Raw genomic sequence first — 24,408 nt, forward strand, 5'->3', positions numbered from 1 at the left:
CCAGAGATGGTGGAAAAAGCCTTGGGTGGGTAGGGTATGATGACTCTGGCTCTCCCATCCTGAGTGGAGCCTTCATTTTTTTTTTTCTGAGCCTGTGTCCACACCAAATGAGAGAGTGATATAGATAAAAAAAAATTGTTTCAGTTGTAGAACACTTTAAATGTGAAAGTTACCGTATTTACTGTTGTGCACTACCCAGTCCTCCCCATGAAGAGTCCAGTCAAACAAACACCAAACAAACAAACAAAAAACCCTGACAGCCTGACAATACCCAAATGGAAAATAAAAACCAAGCAAGAGTCACACACCCAGAGAGAGTGAGCAAACCCACACTGCCTGGAGGAACCCTCTAATTGCCCCCACAATTCTCCGGCACCCTTCCAGATGCTTACATTTAAAGAAACCCAACTCCTGGGCTCCTGGCAGCTGTGGAGGAGTCAGGACTTATGTTCTCAGTGTCTGGAAGACTGTGGCAGGCAGGGCCAACAAGGACAGACAATCCACAAGCAAGGCTCAACTGAAGACCCAACAGCAAGCTTAATGTATGTTATGGAAAGCTGAGCAAACGAGCTCTCAGGGCAGTGCAACTACAAGAAACAATAAAAATCATGGCAGGGAGAAAGGCAGCTGGAGGCTGTGTGGGCAGGAACGCTGCAGTGGCCACTCATCCTGAGCAGCCTGCCAGCCTCCCCCGACAGGCTGCCTGAGGAGCCCAGGCTGCAATTAACCTTCTAGAGGGGAAATGACCGGAAACGCAGGCACCCACGCTCTTCAGCACGATGGAACTAAGTAAGCCTTCCTTGGCAAGAATTCCAAGCGCCACTCTCAATGCTTAGCAATGCCAACCTCCGATTTCAGGCTGGCTCTGATCCTGTCCTCCTATTCTCTACAGGAATCTCACCAACTCAGTTTCTCATCCCTCCCAGCCTTCACCCTTTTTGTGTTCCTATCACTCTCACACTCAGGCCATTCTTAGGGAAGTAGCTACATGGAAGGTATCTTTATTTTAATTAATTAATTAATTAATTTTTGCTTTTTCCAGACAGGTTTCTCTGTAACTTTGGAGCCTGTCCTATAGACCAAACTGGCCTTGACCTCACAGAGATCTGCCTGCCTCTGCCTCCCAGTGCTGGGATTAAAGGTGTGTGCCTGCCACTACCTAGCAGAAGGTATTTTTTTTATTGATATTTATTGAGCTCTACATTTTTCTCTATTCCCCTCCCTGTCTCTCCCCTCTCCGCTTCAATGCTCCCCCAAGGTCCCCATGCTCCCAATTTACTCAGGAGATCTTGTCTTTTTCTACTTTCTACTTCCCATGTAGATTAGATCTATGTAAGTCTCAGTGTCCGTATTGTTGTCTAAATTCTCTGGGATTGTGGTTTGTAGGCTGGCTTTCTTTGCTTTATGTTTTAAAACCACCTATGAGTGAATACATGTGATAATTGTCTTTCTGTGTCTGGATTACCTCACTCAAAATAATATTTTCTAGCTCCATCCATTTTCCTGCAAAATTCAAGCTGTTATTTTTTTCTGCTGTGTAGTACTCCATTGTGTAAACGTACCACATTTTTCTTATTCATTCTTTGATCAAGGGGCTTTTAGGTTGTTTCCAGGTTCTGGCTATGACAAACAAAGCTGCTATGAATATAGTTGAACACAGAGAATCAACACCCTTCACAATAGTCACAAATAGCATAAAATATCTTGGAGTAACTCTTACCAAACAAGTGGAAGACTTATATGACAAGAACTTTAAATCTTTGAAGAAAGAAATTGAAGAAGACACCAGAAAGTGGAAAGATCTCCCACACTCTTGGGTAGGCAGAATTAACATAGTAAAAATGGCAATCTTACTGAAAGCAATCTACAGATTCAACGCAATGCCCATCAAAATCCCAGCAAAATTCTTCAAAGACCTTGAAAGAACGGTATTTTTAAAAGAAAAAAAAAAAAAAGAACCCAGACCACAACAACACACACAGAATCTTGAAGAACAGACCCATTTCACACGATGAAACTGTGGCACAAGAAGAGATGTATTGTGCCACCAGCTGCTGGTGGCAGGGCTGGGACCTAAGGGCAGAACCCTTCCCCCTCAGCTCTATCACATGCCGCACCTGTCAGAAGTGGCACATCTATGAATCAGAGACCAAGGTAGCTGTAGTCACGTACCTTCTTCAAGTTCAGAATAAACAATTATTCTATGAGTGAGCCCCAAAGAACCTGGGCAACTTCCCCAAATCTCCAAGGCAGTGAGGATGGTGTTGGGACTCCTGGCTCAGACCAATGACCAAGCTTGCTCATCACGCTTCTGAATGAAGCAGAAAGCTGCTTCTCTTTTATGTGGCGCTCTGTATGAATGCCAGAGTCACTTTTCCAGATTCTACTGGAATTTGGAGGGGGGAGCTGGTACTCAGTAAGAAGGGGTCTTAAAAATGTCTTGGTTTTCTGGTAGGACCATCATTTTGGAATTTGTAGGAACCATGGGGGATTCTGAAGAGGTGGCTTCCCCAGGTGGCTCCCCTCTCCCTTGCAGACTGAAGCAGAGGCAAAGAGCCCTTCTTGAGCTAGAACACACCAGTTTCTGGGATACAAAGAGCTCTCTGCGGGGCAACACAAGGGACTCAAGGGTTTCCTCTCCCCTTTAACATGAAAACTCCCTCACGTATCCCGATTGTATATGTCCAACCCCAACCACTACTGCCTGTGAAGGCAAGGATGTAGCAGTTACTGGACAGGCCAGCTCATTATCAAAGCAGGATTGATGCACACCAGAGCAGGCGCCTGGGTGGTTTCCTTCCTTCCTTTCTTCCTTCCTTCCTTCCTTCCTTCCTTCCTTCCTTCCTTCCTTCCTTCCTCCCTCCCTCCCTCTTTTTTGGTGTTGTACAAAAAACAAAAACAAATGAGCAAACAAGGTGGTTATGCACTTGCACACGGGAACAGTTTCAGGACATATGTTGTATGTACACAGTGTTCTTTTGGAAAAATGATTAAAAGATGTCACCGTGGAATCTTATGTAAGTACCCAAAACTGGAGAAAGGAATCATCTTTCCTACATTTGGTCTGGAGTTCCCAAGAGCAGCTCGGTGAGAGTTGAGTGGGCAGCAGGCCCGCAGCTGAGTAGCCTTCGGGGAGATGTCCACTTCAGCATCAAGCTCCTCATCCTCCTGTCTCCGGGTAATCTCTCTCCCTGTGAGATGTTTAAGTGCGTCTCCTATCCTCAGAGGGAAGAAAGCGACAGAAGCTCTGGAAACAGCTTTTGTCTCAGCCACTGCTTGCCAGTTAAGAGAAACTTGATTCTGCTGATACCCCCTGCCTGCTTCAACACTCTAGTGTGAGAATTTTCACTCCGAAATTTTCAAGTTTTACTCTAAGCATTCATGGGTACCACTTAGCCATTTCCATTAATATTATAATGTGTTTGCTTTATGATTTAGCTGCCCATCTGGCTATATTACAGAGCTTTCAACTGTTCATTTTTTTTCCCCAAAAGGGTTTCACTCTTAGGGGTGTAGATGCATGCTTGGGTCAGTATTAGCCGGGAGACCTTGGGCAGGTAAGTAGGTTCTTAGAGTTTCAGTTTCTACACATAAAACATGGGCAGCAATATCTCTTGGTGCTGCGAAGGGGTCAACACAGTATGGGAAATACATGCCCCACTCCGACTCAGTACACGGTAGTACACAGCCAACTTTAGTTCTCAAACTATGCTTTCTTTCCTAGCTACAGAACAAAACTGAATCAGTTGAAAAGTAACAGAGATAAGTCGAATCAAGAACAGCACATGGTTGGAGCTGGCGAATCCATGGAGGGCTCTTGAGTTGCTCTATTTACTTCTGTAATTTAAAAGTTTCTGTGGTAAAATGTTTCAAAAAACAAATTGGTCACCGATTTTTTTTTCAAGTAAAAATAAAAATTGTGACGATTATTTCCTGTGTCTGAAAGACTGAATAAGAGGCCTCCGAGGAAGTGATAAGTGGCGAGGCTGTGGTTAATTCAGGGCTAGGAGGCCTATATCATCTCTCCTCGCTGGGTGCTGCAGGGTGGGTGTGCACACATCTGCACACATCAGGGCCGGCATTCTGTAAAAGTTCCCCAAGTGATTTGGATGCTTCAGGGTGAGAACCTCTGTGCTGGCAGAAAGTGCAGAAACCACACTTTCCAGCATATTAATTGTGAGAATCAACACTCTGCATAATGCAAAGCTGGTGCCTTCCGCTCATCTGTGGCTGATGACACAGTGTGAGGAGCCTCTGACTTAGGATTAAAAACTGTTTCCGAGTGAGTGGCCTCCCTCTGTTAAGTCAGGGCTGGACTAAGAACCCAGTGTGACTGCACCCTCTCTGTCAACTGAGGAGCTGCTTCAGCGGATTTCAGACTCAGTGACCCAGTGAACTGGACAGTGTTACACAGAAGCAAAAGGAAGGTGCTGTGTCCTTCATGGTGAACTGGACAGTGTTACACAGAAGCAAAAGGAAGGTGCCGTGTCCTTCATGGTGAACGGGACAGTGTTACACAGAAGCAAAAGGAAGGTGTCCTGTCCTTCACAACACAACTGCCACCCCCTCGTCCTAGTCCCTCAGCTCCTTCCTTCTCTGCTGAGGCTCAGTCTCTCCGCTACTTTCACTGGTAGCTGAAGAAGGCAGAGAGATGTGTGAGGGGAGTGAGGAATGAGGCAGTATGGAGGAGAGCCCTCTCCCAGGAACAGAAGGAGTCTGAATTATGTCCCCTTAGAATTCCTGTACTGAAGCCGCATCTCTCAATGTGACTGTATTTGGAGACAGGGACTTTAAAAGGGTAAATATGTTAAATAAGGTCACAGGATAGGTCCTTCAAAGAGGGGGAGGAAGACAGGAATGTAGCTCTGACTAGCAGAATGCTTACCATGATGCACAAAGAACTGGTTGTGTGGGTTCACATCTGTACCCTGGCGGGAGGTGGAGGCAGAAGAGTCACAAATTCAAGGTCACCCTGCACTACACACTGAGACAAAGAACTTAAAAACACATACAGAAAGGGACATGTGAAGGCTCAGGGAGGCCGTGCCTTCTACAGGCCCAGGAGGCAGGCCTCACAAGAAACCTTACGTGTTGGCATTTGACCTCTGACTTCCAGCATCCAGAATGTGAGAAATCTATTTCTGTTGCTTAAACTCCCCTTGGCCCTCCGTCCCAGGCATTTTGTTACACCTCCCTGACCGGACTGATACATCACAGGTCTCTTCGATAGAAACAAGCATCCAAAAGTGGCCTTTGTTTCTCTGATTTGTGCCACAGGCTCTAGAATACAGCATACTCATTCCTTCAGTTATTGTTTCCAGCAAGCATAATGAAAAAGAAACAGTGTGGGCCACAGAGGTAAATTTTCCAGCCTGAGGGATCAGGAAGAAGGTGTCATTTAATATAAGCCTTGGGTAACGCCGAGTGTGGTGGGCACTGGGACCTAAAGCTGGGTCCTCTGTGAGAGCAGACAGTGATCGTCATGCTGAGCCATTCTCCCGGCTCCCCTGAAAGGCTGGTGAGAGGAGCAAGGTAGCTCTCGCAGCCTGGTGAGGGCACCCAGCAGGGCCCAGAGTTGGTTTGGTTTTGCTGCTGGACTGGGTATGAAGTTTAATAGTTGAATGTGGTGGAGAGGCTGCCTTTTTTTGGAAATCACAGAAGGCCCTGAATGGTGCGTGGGCCTTTCTATGCCAGGGAGCAGGGCCAAAGGTGTCCTAAAAGGTTTGAAGGAAGAGAACGTTGAGACTGTTACGGGCTGGTGAGGGCAAGGTGAAGAGATAAGACATGGGTTTGCACATTTCTTCACTTTCTTTAATCTGCAAAACAGCCACCATCTTGGATATGGGAAAACATACAAGAGAAGGTTCAGAGAAGCGATGTGTCTGGCCCAAGATTCCACAGATGGTCAGATGGAACTCTGCTTCAAGTACAAGCCCAGAACCAAAGAGATGACCTGTCTATTGTTCTGCTTAAAGCCCCAAATCAGGCTGGAGAGATGGCTCAAAGGTTAAGAGCACTGCTGCTCTCCCAGAGGTCCTGAGTTCAATTCCCAACAACCACATAGTGGCCCACAACCATCTATAATGGGATCTGATGCACTCATCTCACATGCAGGCATACATGCAAATACAGCACTCATATACATAAAACACATAAATAAGTCTTTCGCTGGCCAGTGTGGGCACACGCCTTTAATTCCAGCACTTGGGGGTAGATAGAGGCTAATCTCTGTAAGTCTGAGGCTAGCCTGGCCTACACAGTGTGTTCCAAGACAGCCAGGTTTACACAGACAAACTATTTTAAAAAACTAAAACAAACAAACAAACAATATCCCAAGTCTGTTCCTGGTTGCCACCCTCCCTTTCATGAGAATGAAGATCTGCAATCCACACTGCTTTTAGAGTTGAGAAACAGGAAAACCAACCACAAAGGCCTCCAGTACACAGGCCACCTGAGGAAAGCAGCCTTCCCAGCAAAGCAGTTGTGTTCTTCATGTCCTTTGCTGCTTCAGCACAGTGAAAAGGTCAGGGTGAAATTTCCCCTGTATACCCTGTAGGATCAAAGAACCAGCAATGGGAACCTGACAGACAGCTACAGAAATGTACAGAAGAGAGGTGGTGGGGAGGGGTACTGTCCCACATGGTATTTCCAGCGCAGCATCGGCCGGCACTCTCAAACACGCCATTCTTCTCCAATTCTGGCTTAGTTCAGTGTCTGTGGCAGTAACAGAGTACCTGAGCCTGGGCCACTTGTAAGAGAAGGGAGGCTGATTTTAGCTTTACAGATCTGCTTGGCGTCTGTGCAGAGCTGGTTGTGGGAGGCAAGTTGGCACCTGTAGAGTGATCACGTGGTGAGAGGGGGAGCAAGAGAGAGCTGGGGAGCAGAACTCGGCTGCAGCGGACCTCTCTGAAGAATGAACCCATTCCCGTGAGAGGAGTACCAATCCATCTAAACAGAATCAGCTCTCACACACCCCGCCTCTCCGCATGTTTACACAGGAGACCAAATTTCAATGAATTTTGTGAGGAAAACCTTATCTATACCATGAGTATCCAGCATCCATGCAAGCACAATCTGTTTCCTGGGATGAATGAATGGTAGATAAAATGATCACTTTATATTTTTGCTCATTGCTCTTCTAAAACCTTAAGATATACTGAAAATAAAAATTAGGATTAAGAATTAATGCTTGTAAAAAGGTGACACGTTCTTCACCTTCTGATGTGCTCAAGCCTTCATAGCTGGGTGCTAGGGTTTCTCGGTGAATTCTTCCGGTGCGACCAACCACCCTCTTCCTTCCGGTGAGGGGGATACAAGAGGGAGTGTGTACAGGGGTGTATGTGTGTGTGTGCGTGCACACGCATGTGTTTGTGGGTCTCCTGCCCCCACTTTGTTCTATAAGTACATTCATATCACAACTTTCACACACACACATGGTAATTACAGGTTATTATTCTTATCCATTAAATAAATTCCTCTGTACTATGTGCCACATCTGACTGCCCCTCTGATCTGTCAGGGCAGTGAAGGATTGTTTGAACCATGTACTCTATCTGCAGACTCTAGAGGGTATGAGAATCAAAATATTCTCCATGATGGCTTGTGTTAGAAGCTTGAAAAATGCTGAAGTTATATATGTACACAGATTGTAGGACAAGTTTGTCAAGGTATAAGCTCCCCAGTCTCCCTAAGACAAAAGATACAATTGAGTTGGAGTGCGCGATTGTTACACTCTTACTTGGTCCCCGTTACCAGGACACCAACTGGGCACTGAGACAATCTATCTCCTCAAGAGAGGCTGAGAAAAGTTCCAGGTCAAGGACCACTTAAGTATATGCTGTCTGGCCGGAGCCTTTGCTATTTCCCTTCTCCTCCCCATCCAGGGCCTCCTCTCTCAGCTATAAGTATAACGCACAAAACTAAAACATTTTTACTCAGGATCACCTTTGAAAACTAAACCTGGGGACCAAGACACTTCTCTAGAGGCAGCAATAATCTCTGGCTTCTTAGTAGCATGAAGCCACTAAAAGACACTGTGAGGGGAACACGAGCTATTCACTCAAGGAAATACTGATGACTTCAATGCAGGTGTGAGAAAGGAGTGTTGTGTGTTGGGGTGTCTAAGTAAGCACTGCTTTAGGGAAGGGATAAGGAGAAAGGCCTTTCACACTGCTCTGATTCCAAACCACCGAGAGCAATTTAAATGGCAGGTTTCAGGCAATCCGGGAATATAAGAGCCACACCAAGTTACAACCTCAACATACAACACTGACGGAATCAGCAAAACTCATAGGGCTCCTAAGAGAGGGGCTGGCCTGGGTGCCACCCTCCCTTCAGCTGCTGCATGACCACAGGGAAGGCAGCCTTGCTTTCTCCCCCTATCACTGAGAGCAGTGGGTCCGGGCTCCAGTTAAGAACAAGAGACAATTTTTTTCCTGATCCAAAGTTCAATTTTTATAAATCAGAATTTGTATGTGGGTGCTCATTGTACAGACCCCAGGCTTCCTGTCCCATTTTCTTGCCAGCTTCCTCCCCACCCTGTGATTATGGTCTAAGAGTTCATGCAACAGGGTCAACAGACAAAGACTTGACACCTGGAAGAAACAGAACCTGACTTTTTCCAATGCTCATGGTACTAATGTACTGGGGAAATAGTTGACCAGTCAAAACAAAACATAGACTAGGGAGACGGCTTAAGTAGTGTTTGCTATGTATGCAGAAGGACCTGAGTTAGGATCTTCAACAACCATATAAAGGTCCGGTGTGGTGACACCATCTGTAACCCTAGTGCTGGTGCAGGACAATCACCGGGGCTCACTAGTCTATGTTTAGTCAGAGACTCTGTCTCAAAAAGTGAGGTCAAAGTAACAGAAAACGACATCGATGCCAACCTGTGGCCTCCACATTTACTCATATGAGAAAGTGTAACCCCACATATATGTGTGCAACACAAACACACAAACAAAAAAGGGGAGACATAAAGCTGAGTGTGGCAGAGATGTCTATAACCCAAGTTACACTTGAAGACCGAGGCAAGACTGCAGGTTCAAGGACCACGAGACAAGCTTGAGACGAATCTGAGCAACTTGCTGAGTCCCTGCGTGTCTCAAAGAGCAGGCAAAGAACTAGAGATAAAGCCCAGTGTTAGAGTTGCCTGCACTACACTTAAAGGCTCCAGATTCAATCCCCTAATACTATCCCCTCAAATAAGGCATTTGTGACATTTAAGAATACAGAATATCCACATGCTCTATGATGTCACTGAGGAACTACCGACTCACAAACATTTAAAGAATCTATTAGTTAGGGAAGGTCTTTAACAAAGAATACATTATACACCATCAACTTGGATTTGAAAAAAAAAATGCCACCCAGTAACTTCTAAGAAAAAGAGAAACATGGAAACCACCATGGAGAAAGTAGGACTCTGCTCTAGCACGCACCAGCCTTCCCGGACAGTGGTCTCCGTGGCTGCCAGGGTGGAGGCGAACCGCTGAACTGGCAGTTACGGTCGCCTGAAGCATCTCCCTATAATTAGAGCACCAGGGTGGGGGGAAGGCACAAGGAGGAGAGAAATATGTGACCTCAGACTCGGGAGTGGAGGAGGCAAAAACACTTATTAGGTTTCTCTGGGGAGATTCAAGAGAAAGAACCAGCTGGTGTGACCTTGAACCACTACACTGCCCAGGGACGGAGACACCCGAAAAGCAGCTCTCAAAGTGAGACTCACTGGAAGAGTAAGATGCACTGGGTTTCAGAGACGCAGTCTAAACATTACATGGCAGACATTAACGTTTCGTATATTGGATTTACATGGCAAACAATAACGTTTTGGATACACACATATATATGTGTGTGTTGGTTTAAGTAAAACATAAAATCCACGTTCACTGTTTTATTTTTCAAACGTGGTGTTGAGAAAAATGATTCACAGTTTTTGTGTTGGATTCTGATTGGGTGGAACTGGTTCAGACCACAGCTTCTCCACTTGTGAGTCAGAGCTCATGGTGGGCCTGGCTGCTGGAAAGCTCAGGTGGTCTGCAGAGACTGGGAGCCATGAGACGACCTGCCAAGTCACACGTTCTCCTTGCTGGCTGACAATTTCTGCTTTAGGAAGCATGAGAAGCAATGCCAAGAGATTCAAGATCATCAAGCCTAATTGGCAGGGTGCTATCCCTCTGTGCCTAGAGGGTGGTTAGTCTGTTAAATGGTGGAAGGACCAAGCCCCTGCATAAGGAGGCAATACGATAAAGAATCTTTGTCTACGTGGTTGCCACTATCCAAAACAGAGTTTATTCTAGAACAAGTGGGATGAGCCCCACCAGTTCTTAGGCAGGACACATCCTGGACGCTGTTCCTGTGCTGTCTGCTCAACCCTTCCATGGACACATGCTTACAGGTTTCCCCTTGTGTGTACACATGGAAAGAATAAGAAAGCAAGACTTGGGGAAGTCTGAGAAGGAAAAATCCTCTAGATATTCCGAGGAAAGTACTATTTAAGGGTGACCTAGGAAATAGCTACTTGTGAGCTTTTAATCTACTAATTCAGAAATCTCAGACTTTGATTTAAGGCAACCCAATGCCTTAGAGCAGCGGTTCTCTACCTTTCTAAGGCTGAGACCCTTTAATACAGTTCGCGATGTTGTGGTGACCCCCAATCATAAAATTATTTTCATTGCTACTCCATAACGGTAATTTTGCTACTATAACGAACTGGAATGTAAATATCTGTGTTTTCCGATGGTCTTGGGCATCCCCTGTGAAAGGGTCATTTGACCTCGAAAGGGGTCATGATCCAGAGGTTGAGAACCACTGCCTTTGAGTATTAAATAATCCAGTTAAATAACGCCTGTGTGAAAACCAATTTTCCCTTCTTCCCAAATCTAACAACCTGTAAGTCAAAACAGTATCCCAGTTTCGCTCCATTATAACAGTTTCTTACACGGAGAAGAGAACGTTAAAATAAATCACAAACAAGAAAGAAAAACTTTCATTGGCGAACAGGCCACAGCCAGCAGCGGTGCTGGCTATAAACGGGCTCAGCTCAGTGGTCTGTACTGAAGTCAGGGTGGGTAGCAGGCAGATCCAGCCGTACTGGGCCTGCTCACCTCAGCTCTAGCAACAGCACCTGTTCCTTTAGTGGGGGACTTGGATCTCTCTAGCAGCTTAGGGATCTTCCCAGACATGCAGGGTCTACAGCCTGAGGCAGGAACTGCAGAATAGGAAGCACATCCAGAAGAGATCCTGGGCAAGAAGATGCTGAAAGACCCTGGTTAAGCATGGCAGACAGAGGTGGCTCCATCTGAGCTCCACCTTACAGCCTGAGTGACCTGTGCAAGTTACTTCAGCCGTCTGAAGTGTGTGCAAGGAGAAAGTGAAAGAAGCCATACATGCCAGGAGGCTGTGAGAGATTTGGCTTATTTAGCTCCGCGGAAGTCACTCCTTCCTATCCCCGAGGCAAGAAAGAAAACTGTGTAGGACAATCTGTTACTACAACAAGATCTAGCAGACTACTACAGAAATCAAACATATGAAGACGTATATTATATGGCGCAGAGAATTCAGAACAAGTAAGAGGCAAAAATAGCTGGTAGCCTTCCAAAACAACAACAGATCCAGGCAAAGACTATCCAGACGCTCACACCACCTCACGTTCTGACAGAGGTGGCTCTGACAGAACGTTAGGACAGAATTCACAACGTACCCGGGTATCACAGGTAACTCGCCAACTCAAAGTGCACCCTCTTCTAGCTGGGTCTGGTTACCACCTTAGCCGACACCAAACAGCACCAAGGATGGTAAACAAACCAACATCATTTACCCTGTGATGTGATGTCATGTTAGACATAAGATATCACTTATGACAAATTCTTTCTATTTTAATAGCAACCCTCCAGATCTGATGCGTTTTAGGACGAGAAGAACAGATTAAATGACTCCATGAAGAAATAGCCAAGACCAGAGCATGGGTGTGTGGGAGGCAGAGGCAGGCAGATCTCTGAGTCTGAGGCTACATTATCTAACTAGTGAGCTCTAGGCTGCCCAGGGTTACACACAGAGTGGACTCATCTCATGAAATAAAAGAATCCTGGGTAGATGGGGAAATCCGAAGACGGACTGGGATTGGAGAACACTAACGGATGTTATCAACAGTACCATGATGCGGAAGAAGGCTGTCGTTCTTAAGTTAGACATGGCACAACACTTGAAACTGCAGTCTCAAGACATTCTCTGTTTCTAGGTGGTTCAGAAAACAAATAAGATGGGTGCAATTTTTATGTACAATTGGAAGAGAATAAAGCAAATACGGAACAAGTGGGAATTTTAAGCCAACGATTTAGAGGCATTTGTTTCTTTATTTGCTCTACCGGCCGGTAGGTTGGACACTTTTTTAAAAATAACAAATATGATGCTAGGGAGATGGCACCAAGATTGGAAGCATGCACTGCTCTTCCACGGGACCTGAGTTTTATTCCCAGTACCCACACCAGGTGGCTCACGACCACCTGTAATTCCAGCTCCAGTGGGATCCTACACCTCTGGCTTCTGTGCATCTGCACCCATGTACACATAACCCCTACACAGACACAGAAACATACACATATATAAACATAATAGAAACAAAATAAAAAATAAAAAGTTGGGGGAGAGAGGCAGGAAAAACAAAACAAAACAACCACTACCACCTCCAAAGATGGAAGGAGGGGGTAGGGAGCAGATAGTATCACACCTCCTTCTGTGAAAAGCTGTCCACACTGATGTTCAGGCTAGCTTCCCTTCCCTTTCAGGGTTTTCATTCAGCATTTCTTCTATCGCTTTAATGAATTTTGCATGTGCTGATTCAAGTCTAAATACCAGTGTTTCAGCTTCTTTGCTAGCCGACACCAAAACCAAACTTCACACAAAGCTCTGTCGGCAGGCTATGCTAATCCACAAGGCAGGATGAGACCTCAGACCAAATCCCAAATCAATACGCTGGCCCCTAAATCTCTATCAGGATGGTTTCTTAAATTTACTTTTTAAATAGTGTGCATGTGTGTGCATGTATATTTCTGTCCACAGAAGCTGGGACTACAGGTGGTTGTGAGCAGGGTGTTGATAACAGAACCTGGGACCTCAGGGAGAGCAAAGAAACACATGTAACCACTGAGCCATTTCGCCAACCTTTTCAGGATGGTTTCAAGCTGATGAGATTAGATAAAGTCTGTGGGCAGAACATTACTGGACTCTTTATCTTTCCCCCAAACAGAAGGGTCCCATCCTCTTGTGCTGGACAATGATGGAGGAAGAGCAGTGTGGAGCACTGGTTAGCCATGCCATGAAGGTGTCCGTCAATCTGTGTCCATGAACAGCATGCTGTGCTCAGCTTTGGTGCACAGAGCAGCAATGCACAACCTGTAGAATAGCCTGTCTGAACTCCATGCCTAGAGTTCCCAGTGAAACAGGAGTGAGGACCTCGAGGCCTTCAGCCCAGAGAGAGCTACCTAGATCCCAATAGTGAGAGCATGCCAGGCTTCACTGTGTGCTTGCTGTCCAGCCCAGAGCTGTGCTCCTCAGCAGGGTGCTACAGATGCTGTCACAGAGACACCTCTTCCCAGGCTCTGTAGGCCAGCCGGCATCCTTGTGCCACTCCCTAGAGCGTCACCTATCAACAGTGCCTCCAGTTCTGCAGAGGACATCAAACACTCCCACGCCAAATATCCCCGCCCTAGACTGGCAAATGCAGGAACCTCCGATTTTATCCGGTGATATGACTCCATCACCTGAGAACTAGTTTGGGAGGATCAAATGCATTGCAGCTCTTTATACACTTAAAAGAGCTACCTGAATGGCACCCGGATACACGGTCTCACTGGCAAAGCTGACCTGGGGCTGGCCATCTGGGTCCCCAGCAGCCCGATTTCAGTCTTTTCAATCTAGTTGAACACTAGCAAAGGCAACAGTTTCCGACTCTGAAAACACTTCCCCTAAGTGAGCAATTTGGGGCTTCTATGTGTTGCTACAGATTCAAGCCACACTACGGCGTGACTTTTAGAGTGAGGGCAGATGGCAAAGCCATGGGCTATTGTAGATGAGCAGGGAAGCGTGTTGGAAGCAGCTTCATGGAATCTGGTCCAGGTTGTTGCCAGAACTACCCTGAAGTGAAAATGACACCTGTCTTGGTAAACAAGTGAGAAAGGGACAGTGGATGACCTCAGAAATCAGGACCACAAATGGATGCATCTGCCTCCTAGACTCGGGCTGGTGTCCAAAGTAACTACTCTACACATTTCTACAAAGTAACTACTCTGCACACCTTTACAAAGTAACTACTTTGCACATTTCTAACCTCTAGCACAACACTCTCAAAAGGGAATCTTAGCGGCTGGGCCAGACTACAACATACAAAGCCCCTTGAGCCATGAGCAAAGACTGAGAGGGGGCAGGAAGTCTTGATTTACGGCTATAAATGGACAGTTTTGCTATACTTAACCCGTATAAAACACAGGGTTTATTGTCTCTTCCACCTGTTTGCCTCCGAGACCTCTGTATGCTCCTCCAAGTTCCGCTCATTTTAAAGACAAGGATCGACAACACAGAGTCCCTACACCTCTGGGTCTGGCTATCTGAAATGAGGCTATCAGACTTCCCTTGCCTGGCTTTCCAGAACACATTTCCACTGCAATCATGTGAGAGGAAAGGATAGAGGATCAGGAAGCCAAGAGAGCATCCCACCAGAGCTTTCGGTAGGAACGTTGTCGCGTGCTCAACACATGTCACACCCTTTCTGGGAAGATGGTGTTGGTCTGGAAGCAAGGTTGGTGTAACCTAAAATACACCACACAAAAAGCACAGTTACCTCCCAAAATAGGCCTCATAATCAAGCCAAGCCATCTCGAGAGAATTGTTCTGTGCTGTGGCTTGACATATGTTGCTTTAATCTCCCAGCTTCAGCGAATGCAGCCATATTGGGCTGTGAACGTGCACAGCCACTCACATCTCTGCCAGACTGTGGTGTCACCGGCAAACGGATGCAAATAAACAGCCCTGCGAACCAAAAGACCTGCTCCCAATCTTCTGCGATGAGATCCCTCTCCTCCCTAAGCTCATTGCCACCACAGCAGAGTCACTACCCACGGTTCTGAAGGAGGGACCACTCAGACTGCAACACTATCTATCTCATCTGCAGACAAACACATCTGAGGAAGCCGGGCTGGGGTGAAACTGGGACGGCCCCTTCTGTAGAGCTGCCGAGGGCATGCCGAGAGAACCACTCTCCTTCTGTGAGCCACGGTTCAGTACGACCTATCTGAACTCATTAGGTCCACTTCTGCTTGGAATTGGGAGGCAGCTTGACTCCTAACAAAGTCAGGTAGCTTCCTGAAGAAGGTAGCTTCTTGGCAGCCTCCCAGACTTTTCAGACAGTTGTATGTACATAATTAGATGTCAAACCCAGTGGGCACTTTAGACATTCTACCGGTTCTGACTTTGGGGGTCATTTTCTGGGTTTGTGCACATGTGCTGGTGTCTTATACTTTGCAGGGCATTTAACAACATCCCTCCCATCACCAACTACCCTCTAGGAGGGCAAGGTGACCCCAGATGAGAACCACTGTGCTCTGTGCACTTACCTCTCACTCGGACATGGCCCAGAGGTGAGAGAGAATCTTGGCTTTAGGAATCTTAAAACTTCTTGATTCATGACGAAGAATCAAAAATCTGAGAAACACTTGCACCTCCAAAGATTCATACACCACACTCCCGTCTTAGCTATTAGTGCCAGGACACAGTGCCAGCTCCTCTGAGCTCTTGGACTGCTCTCCTTTCAACAGCTCTGTTCTGAGAAGACTACTCAAGAGAAAGCCCCTCCCCCAGACCATCACTAGGTGCTCAGTTAGAGAGTAAAGGATGAGAAGGGAGTTTAGGGTTGGGTGTCTACTGACATCACCTACAGAGGCAAGGCATTCCCAGGCAGATCCTGACAGGTGGAGAGGGAGCGGTAAAGCTTCCAGGATAGGGTGGGGCGTGGATATGACATTAGAGGAAACAGATATAAGGGGGAGATGGTCAGGTTAGACCACAGAGAACGGGTGGCAGAGGAAGAGACATGGTGGACCAGGGTGAGGGACAGTGAGGTGACCGACCTAGACACCAAGAGTAGCAGGGAGCTCAATAAATATTTAAATGTCCATCACATCCTTCGGTGTGTCAGGTACTGTGGTGGCAGGAAGAGCTCAATTTAACGAAGCCCCTGTCCCACAAACAGGCTGATGTCAGGAGCAGGCTGTTTTCCTCTCCTCTCTCTCTCTCAGCCCATTCTTGTCAGCAAGCCAGCTGTCCTGTCTAAGAGCTCATTCTTCCCAGTCTTCATTCACACACAACAAAATCCTCCCCTCCTCCTTCTCTCTCTCTCTCTCTCTCTCTCTCTCTCTCTCTCTCTCTCTCCCTCCCTCCCTCCCTCCCTCCCTCCCTCCTGTGTAGTTCTGTAGGCTTTCACAAAAGCCTACAGTTGCGGCTTTCACAAAAGCCTACAGTTGCATACATAAAACCACAATTAAGATATGGAACAGTAATGATCACTCTTCTCAAACAATTTCCTTGTGTTCCCTAATCGCTTATTATTTTATGTTTCATTAAGACAAAAATGGGTTCAGTACAATGATTTAATGCATGTACACAGTGTCTAATGACCAAATAGAACGAGCATTCCCAGCTCCTCAAATGTAAATACTTCTATATGCCTGGAACATTTATGTCCTTTTCCTAGTTGTTTTGAAATATACTCTATATTGTAATAATCAGTCCTTCCATAGCGTGCTGGAGAAACCAGGCCTACTCCCTTCTGTCTAATGTCGTATGTATCAGCAAGCTGCCTTACCACAGGCTAGCTCCTTATCCCTGAGAGGACCTGTATCCCCTGGTTAGAGTTTTTGTTGAAGAGACTTTGTGGCTTTTTAGAGATTATCATAGAGACCTCCAGAGGTGATGTCCATGTCCTTGATTTATAAAACAGACATATGTGACCTTAACATCAGCACTCCTCTGCAGTTAACATGGCTGATTCTTCCCCAAACACAGGTAGAGGCTTCACTGCAAAACCAAACTGTTTGGTCTTTATGAAACTACATAACTATGGGGAGGAGGGTAAAATAAAAAAGAAGGTCTGGAAACAAAAGCCTATACAAACCAAAAGTACCATTTCCCTCACTGCCATCACTTCTTACTGAAGTGAATGAAAACAGTATCATACTTGAACCAAAGGCTCCAACAATGTCACCTCACTCGGCTGTAAGGTGGCAGGAAGGGAAGCCAAGTTAGCTGTGCTGGTCTGAGAACGGCTTCCTGGGGTTCCGGAAGGAGGCCCAGGTCACAGGGGTCCCCCAGCTCACTATGCAGCGAATGATGGAGAAGTGGCTGTGGTGGCCTGTGAAATCACACACGTGTGTGATCAGCCCATCCTGCAGGTCTTTCTGCTGAAGACACGCACCTTGTGAGTGACTCAGCTTCTCCGGCAATGTGGTCCCCAAACAAGGAGCTCTGTCCTGAAACATGGCTGCTGTAGAGCACCTACTATGCCCAGGACTTTTCAGCTCACTTATTCCCACAACAGTCCCGTGGAGAAGGAGATACTAACAGCCTCGGCTTGCAGAAGAATCCGAGAGGCTATAAAACAACCAATAGGCGCAGAGTTCTAACCTGGATCCCCTCACTCCACGGAAGGCCCTCTTCGCCACACCAGGGAGGTCAAGCTGCTGCTCCAGCCTGAGACAAGCTCCCAGAAAGCTGTGCGGCTCACTTCCTCCCATTTCCCATTCCAGTCTCGTTGCAACATGCAGGCCTTTGCAAACCCTCCGCTTTGGAGACGTTCTTCTGGACTGTGGGTTTATTGCTCCTAGTACATGGCTGGCTTAGAACATAAGCAATTGCCAAGGGTGTCCTGGGTTGTACATCTGGACTTTCCCAAATCTAGACTTAGTCGATTTTAGAAAATCCTGTATCACTTAATAACATTAACTTTAACAAGAAAAACGGCATCCTCTCAAGAAAATGCCAACTCAGTGCCACAATCAATTAAAAACTTTCATTTGAAGTTCTGTGCAGATCTGAAAGATGCACAGAGAAGGCAGTGGCTTCCCCTCACTGACACCATTTTATAACTAAATGCGTTAGAAATAAACATAACAACACTTACCCAAATTTCCACCAACTATCACAAACTTTATATACACCACATGTCTTCTAAACCACGGGTAGGACCGGCTCTGAAAAGACAATGCAAAGAAAACACCTTATTCACAATCCGCTTTAAGCTACCCTGTGGGCATTCTCTGCTTCCTCACCCGGCCCCTCCTCAACGGGTGGGGCACCCATTCACGTAGCAGCAAACTCCCTACCAGGTGCCCCTTTGCCGTGCACAGGAAAATGAAACCAATTTACAAATTATCTCAGCACACACTAATAAGAAAAAAAAAATCTGTGAACAATTGAATCAATGAGAAACTGCACTTACAAATACAGGAATTTCCCATCCTTTACAACAACCAAAGGTAAGAGAACCGTGGGGAAATACCTAAGATTAAACTCTACCGGCTTCCCCTAGAGCCAATTCCTCACCTTCTTCTGGGAGGTCCCAGGCTACCTTCCTCTTCATCTTCAGTGGAACTTATCTGGCTAGCTGTAAAATGGGAATTGAGGTGACCAACCTCACAGTGTCACATACAGGACACAGAGTGGCTTAGGACAGCAGCAGACACATAGTAAGTGCCCAGTGAAGGGAAGCCTTGCCCACATGCTCCTTGTTGCCCCAGCCTGAGACCTGGTGTGGCTTCTCACTTCTGCTGCACACCGGGCCCCAGCCCTGCTGCTGAGCCCACACCCAGGCTGGGAGTCACTTTTCTTCCTTCTCTCTGGACACTATCCAGTGTGCATCATGCCTGGATTACAGAAAACTCATGCCCACCCCCACAGCCCCCTACGCCAACTCACCTCCCATCCCTATCACCCGCGTTTATTCAGGAGCTTACATACTTGTCCCTGCTTTATTCCCACATGATTTCAACCCAGTGAGAAGCAGCATTTACCTCGCCTGCTGCTGCTGGCCCTATGCCAGGCCTGTGCCTCTCCTGGTCCCTTTTGTCCCACCCCTTCTAGTAAGAGGCCCAGGTATGTTCCTGGGCAGGAGCTCTTTGCCTTTCTGGACTACCTCAGTCTACAGAATTTTTTCAGAGTTCTAAATGGAATTTTTACTGTTGTTACTGCTTGTTTGTTTTTCTGGAATGTCTTTAAGTGCTTGAAATTAGCATATGAAATGCAAAGAATTCAAGCCACAAAATGCATCCATATTCAGTTATCAAAATATTTCAAAGTTACATACTGAGACAGTTTCAAAATAATTAAACAAAACTGAGATGGATTTCCTTCAATATTTAAACGTTTTTTTGCAAAAACTAAATGCCATTTTTAAGTATCCTTAAATGAAAAATTATATTTCATGATATCCTTGATTGTATGATAAAATGATAAAAACATTTAAAGTTCCACTCATACTCTATTCTATACAGAGCTACAACTATTCCATAGTAAAGAGAAATTCTGGATTTCAGTTCAAGGTTAAGGAAAACGAGGAATAACCTTTGAATTCCAGCCATGTTCTCAGTCCCAGAACACCGACTTTAAGCCCTCCCCCTAACTCTCATTAACTTTCGCCTTCTCGCTTTTCCTAATTTGGCATTACCTTAAAGTTTTGTTTTTCTGGTCTATTAAATTGTATTTTGATATAAGACTTTATATTTTAACTTCTAAGGATTTTAACATTTAAGCATTTTAACTTTGCATTCTTTTTTTAATAACATTCTCCCCTACCACCAACCAGCACGGGAAGGAAGGCACTCATCAGTAGTGTCTGGATCAATCAGTGATTAAGTACACTGATTGTATAAGCTTGGCTAATATTAAAATTACCACACCTCTCTTTGGTAGCCTATGAGGCCCTAAATATGTAAATGGACACCTCAGCATTCTATATTTAGATTACGGATAACTGAAGTTAGGCAACAAAATGTTCTCTTCCCTTTAGAGTGGATGCTTCATCTGTGTTGCTGACGGACAGGTCTCTGGGAACAGACCAGCTGTTCATAACTGAGAAGTAACACCCTGGATGCCTAGAGACAAGTACAATCCTGGGCTTCATGGAGCATCAGGACTGGCAACTTCTGTCAGCTGGTCCAAAGCAGGCAGGACTCTCTCCACCCCCCAGAGTCTTGCCCAGGAAAGAATGATGAAACCATGCTGGCAAGGCCAGTCAACACCACTTGACATCTACTGGAAACTAGACCAAGATCTGACTTCCTGCCAACCACACAGATGTGAAGCTGTGGTGCTGGGACAGGGAGACCAAGAAGATGAAATGGTGAAATCCCACACACTTTCCTCATGGCCCCAGGAGTGATGTCCCTGCCTAGGAGGTCAGAGATGGCAACCCTGGTGACCACCCCAGGTAGGTGTATTCAACATCTAACCACATGCTTCATTCCAATCCCCACAGCACCTGTGATCATCACTCACGACGGACAAGACTGTCCATATTGTTCTCTTTCCCAAGAGTATCTTTTGCCAAAAACAAACAAAAAAACAGGACAGTGCTCCCTTTCCAAATGAGGGAGACATAATGATTTTCTTCGCTGAAAACCGGCAATCAGGGCACAGTGACCACTACTTTGGCAGAATTCGTCACACCTAAGATCATGTCAAGTGATTCTTAGGAGGGTGTTCTTCTCCAGTAACTCCCAAGGCTGACGAGCTTCTACTGTTAGATCAGGGTGGACTTGGCACAAAACCCTCTTTATACTTAAGCACATTTATTTCCATTTCATTAGGATTGGGACATATGATCTGAGTTACCAGTAAAAGTAACTGAAGGATAACAGGTGATTTGACTACTGTACCTTCTGCTTCTTGAACTGCGATGTGTGCGTAGTTACAAAGGAGTAATACTGTTTTTATGGGTTCTCTCTTCTCAGACAGTAGTAGGTAGTCCTGTGTACTTTGTTTCTAAGCTACACCACAGGCTGTGTATGACTTCTGAGTTAAAGGCAATATTTTCAATATACACTGTGAACAGGTATTGCCAGTATAGTTATATAGGGTTATTCTTTCTTCTTCCTAATGTAGCCCTTAGACTTTCTTTACCAGCCACGGAGCCTCAAGAGCAGGGGACAACAATCTCCCTAGGGGTGGGCATCTGAATGGCTTAGGGCTTGGCAGGACACCAACCCTCTGACATGAGCATCACGTGGACACATCTGAGGAGTGTCAGCCCTCAGGCTTCACTCAAACCAAGCTTTCTCAGGTGATGGGTGTGTATACTAAGGTTGGAGAGGCCCTGACTCAAGAGAACCCCAGACTCTTGTCAGTGACTGGATCAAAAATAAATATGGCCCCAATATAGGCCGATGAGACAAGAATGTTTTGCTAGGAACATCTCACTCTTCTGAGAGAATCTCTGTCTTGCCCACTGCTGTGTGTGTACGAAGTCTGAGATTTCCATGGCTCTTTTGCTGTAGCCACTGGAGGCGGTGAAAACTCTGGAAGGCAGAGTTTAGGACTGCAACACCTGAGTTCCCAATGCATTCCTCAGTTTTTAGGTCTCCCTGAGTGGGGTTGGCGAGTGCTAGCTCTACAAAACGTTTTAAGGAATTGGTCCTTATTATTCAATTGATTTGAATTATCCAAATCAATGTTATAAGAGGGAGAGGACAGCAAGGCTGAGCTCCTCACACTCTGAGGAGAGCAGAGCAGTACTTCAGAGGCTCATTTTGTCCAGGGAACTGACCCAGTCAGTGGTGTTCTGGTTATGATGACCGTCTCATCTGCGCATTTCCAAGTCAGCTGGACTCAATCTTCCAGAGGAAATGCTGAGCACTTTCCAAATTATCTTAACCAAAGTGGTCAACAGTTGCCTTCCCAAGCAGTCACATGGATGTCATTTCCTGCAAAGACAATGGGGGACTAATTGCTCAGCCTGGGAAGGTATGTAATTACTGAAGGGTAAATAAAGAAGATTCAGTCTGTTTCTGAATCTGCTCCAATTACTTACGGAACTGGGACGGGCGATCTGGTCTGGAAAAGATCTGAGGGGCAGTAACATGTGCAGACATGTATACCCCTTTACATGTCCCTGGGTCTTAGTGAAGACTTCTCTGAGAAAAGCGAATAGAACAGCCGTTACTCAGAACCACATGCGGCTTTAATGTAATTTTGATTCACATGTAGGAGTTACATATAGTTGTGGAGAATGGCAACGTCTCAACGGACATCTTCGATGTCCTAGCTTGTTAGCCACACTGGGGAAGAGGGCTATTGTTGGGTTTGTCACAGCGGCCTGATGAGAAGGAATTTTCTATCAGGGAGTGAGTACGCTGACTACCTCACAGAATGTCTGGCCAGCTTCTCCCTCACAAGCTCTTTCCCTCTCAGCCCCCTTTTGCTTTCTCTTTCCTGCCTTCCTTTCCACTTCCAGCTTCCCCGGTACCCAACGGCATCCCATGCAATGAATTTCAAACTACATCGCTACCATTCTTGTTCCTGGCTCACCAGCTACCTTTAGCTGCAGGGAAGGAACTCTCTTGGCCACTGTTCTGTCCACAGAGCTTGTACAGTAGCTGGCATGGAATCTACAGCATCTGCTGAACGAGTAACCAAAGGCCTCCCTGGACTGATGATGTCTCACAGGAGCTCTGGCTACTTCCTAGCTCTGGCTTCTCTTCGTCCACCTTATTGCCATATATTAATATCTGGGGCACAGGCTGCTTAGGTCCAACTAGGTGTCATCGGGGAAGGACATATAGCCTGGACCAAGCTTTGCAAGTGAGAAACCACATTCACTGTGATCAAGAAGCTTGCTAGCAAGAAGTCTTCTGACTGGAGAATAGGAGAGACGGGAGCTTTACCCAGGCCGGTGACCCAGGGCTCTGGCTAACCAGCTCCACACTAGTGCAAACGCGAACGACAAGCTCACAAGGGAACTTAATGTGTAGCAAGCATTCAAAAGTATTTGTTGGCTGTTTGAATAAATCAATGGGTCTCGTGCGTGTAACAAGGGGTGTCTCTTACAGTGGGGTGCCCTTCCCCCAAAAGTTAAGGAGTGGATATGACACGGGAAGCTGATGTCTGTTCTAGGATTAGGGGAACAGCTGGAATCCAGACTTTGTCCCACAGGGTCACTAAACCACATCCATCCAGGAACTGCTGGGCCTGTGACATCGCTAGAAAAAAAATCTCAAGATAAAACAAAAACACTAAGTAAAAACCAACCAAACAAACAAACAACCCCCCCCCAAACCACCTATTATTTACAAGGTTAAACACAAGCTCTGCTCTAAAGAAGCAAAGATGAGGGCTGAGAGGGAGGTGGGGTGCATTCCTGTCCCTTTCTTTTCGCAGCTCTCCTCTGACTGCTGTTGTTAGGTGTAGCGTGAAGTAAAGGCTGGCAGCTTATGTGCACAGTAACAAGGGATTTCACACTCAGCCCTGCCTCCCCCCAGCTACAATCATCTCTGAAATGCTACAACTAAATTGTCCGAAAAATCAGAGCTCCAAATGATAGAATAATACACTAAACAAGCAGCAAGCGCACAGACAAAGCCGCACCCACTGCCAGGACCAGGATGGTTCTCCAGGGAAGCAAGCCCACTGACTGACTGTACACTTTCTCCTCCTCTGGGGTGGGGGTGGGGCGATTAACGGGGTGTTTTGGGAAGGACTCACTGACCCCGTCAGCTAACCCTCCTGCCAATTCTGGCTTTCCTCCAACAAGCTGTATGAACTCAAGCAGAACTGTGGGGGTTGCTTTAGGATTTTTTGGAGTGGGAGGAAACAGCAGAGAGATGAAGAGGAAGAAGAGAGAGAAGAGCATGGGGCGCTACGCCAGCAGGAAGGAAGTACTGATCACAGACTAAGGGAATATGAGGGTCAAACTACAAAAGCTGGATGCTCCTTTTAATGCAAGTACCAGGAGGAGACGGCAGAGGTTCACTGTGAGCGAGACATTGCAAAAATCAGCCAAGAGCAGATTCCTGAGACTGTGAAATCAGATTGGAGAAATACAGGTTGGGGGTTCAAGGCACTCAGGGATGGCTGTTGTGAAAATGGGTGGCTGAGCCAAGGGAGTGCTGCTCCCACCATCAGAACCTCCAGCAAAGCCCGAGCAATCAATCAATCAATCAATCAATCAATTATGACATCATTTCATATTCTTCTTATTACTATATTGAAATCTATAGATCAAGGGTAATCCACTCCTTTAGGGTTAGAAATAAATGAAGTAAAAGTCACTGGAACTGGGTTACCTGTCTAGCGTGGGGTGGATTTTGAGTCTCTAAAACTCATTAGAATAAAATATATGTGTGCAATCACCCCACCTTTCTTCCC

At 46.1% G+C, this 24,408-nt stretch overlaps 1 protein-coding gene and 1 pseudogene across 7 annotated transcripts in view; one reads left to right on the forward strand and one right to left on the reverse strand.

Annotated features, from left to right (window-relative positions):
- The window catches only part of Fyn (FYN proto-oncogene, Src family tyrosine kinase), a 202,159-nt gene that overhangs the window by 92,731 nt on the left and 85,020 nt on the right, over positions 1-24,408 (reverse strand). For 6 of the 7 annotated variants that reach the window (XM_085690452.2, XM_085690450.2, XM_087910837.1 and 3 more), the window contains one exon: positions 18,173-18,242. The exons of the other annotated variant lie outside the window; for it this stretch is intronic. The gene's annotated coding sequence lies outside the window, so the exon portion shown is untranslated. The remainder of the gene's footprint in view (positions 1-18,172; positions 18,243-24,408) is intronic. 7 annotated transcript variants of the gene reach the window in all.
- The window catches only part of LOC125394624 (tubulin alpha-1B chain-like), a 92,608-nt pseudogene that overhangs the window by 40,886 nt on the left and 27,314 nt on the right, over positions 1-24,408 (forward strand).

This window comes from Myodes glareolus, chromosome 1 (genome assembly GCF_982192425.1).
Source record: "Myodes glareolus chromosome 1, mMyoGla1.1, whole genome shotgun sequence".
Taxonomy (NCBI): Eukaryota; Metazoa; Chordata; class Mammalia; order Rodentia; family Cricetidae; genus Myodes; species Myodes glareolus.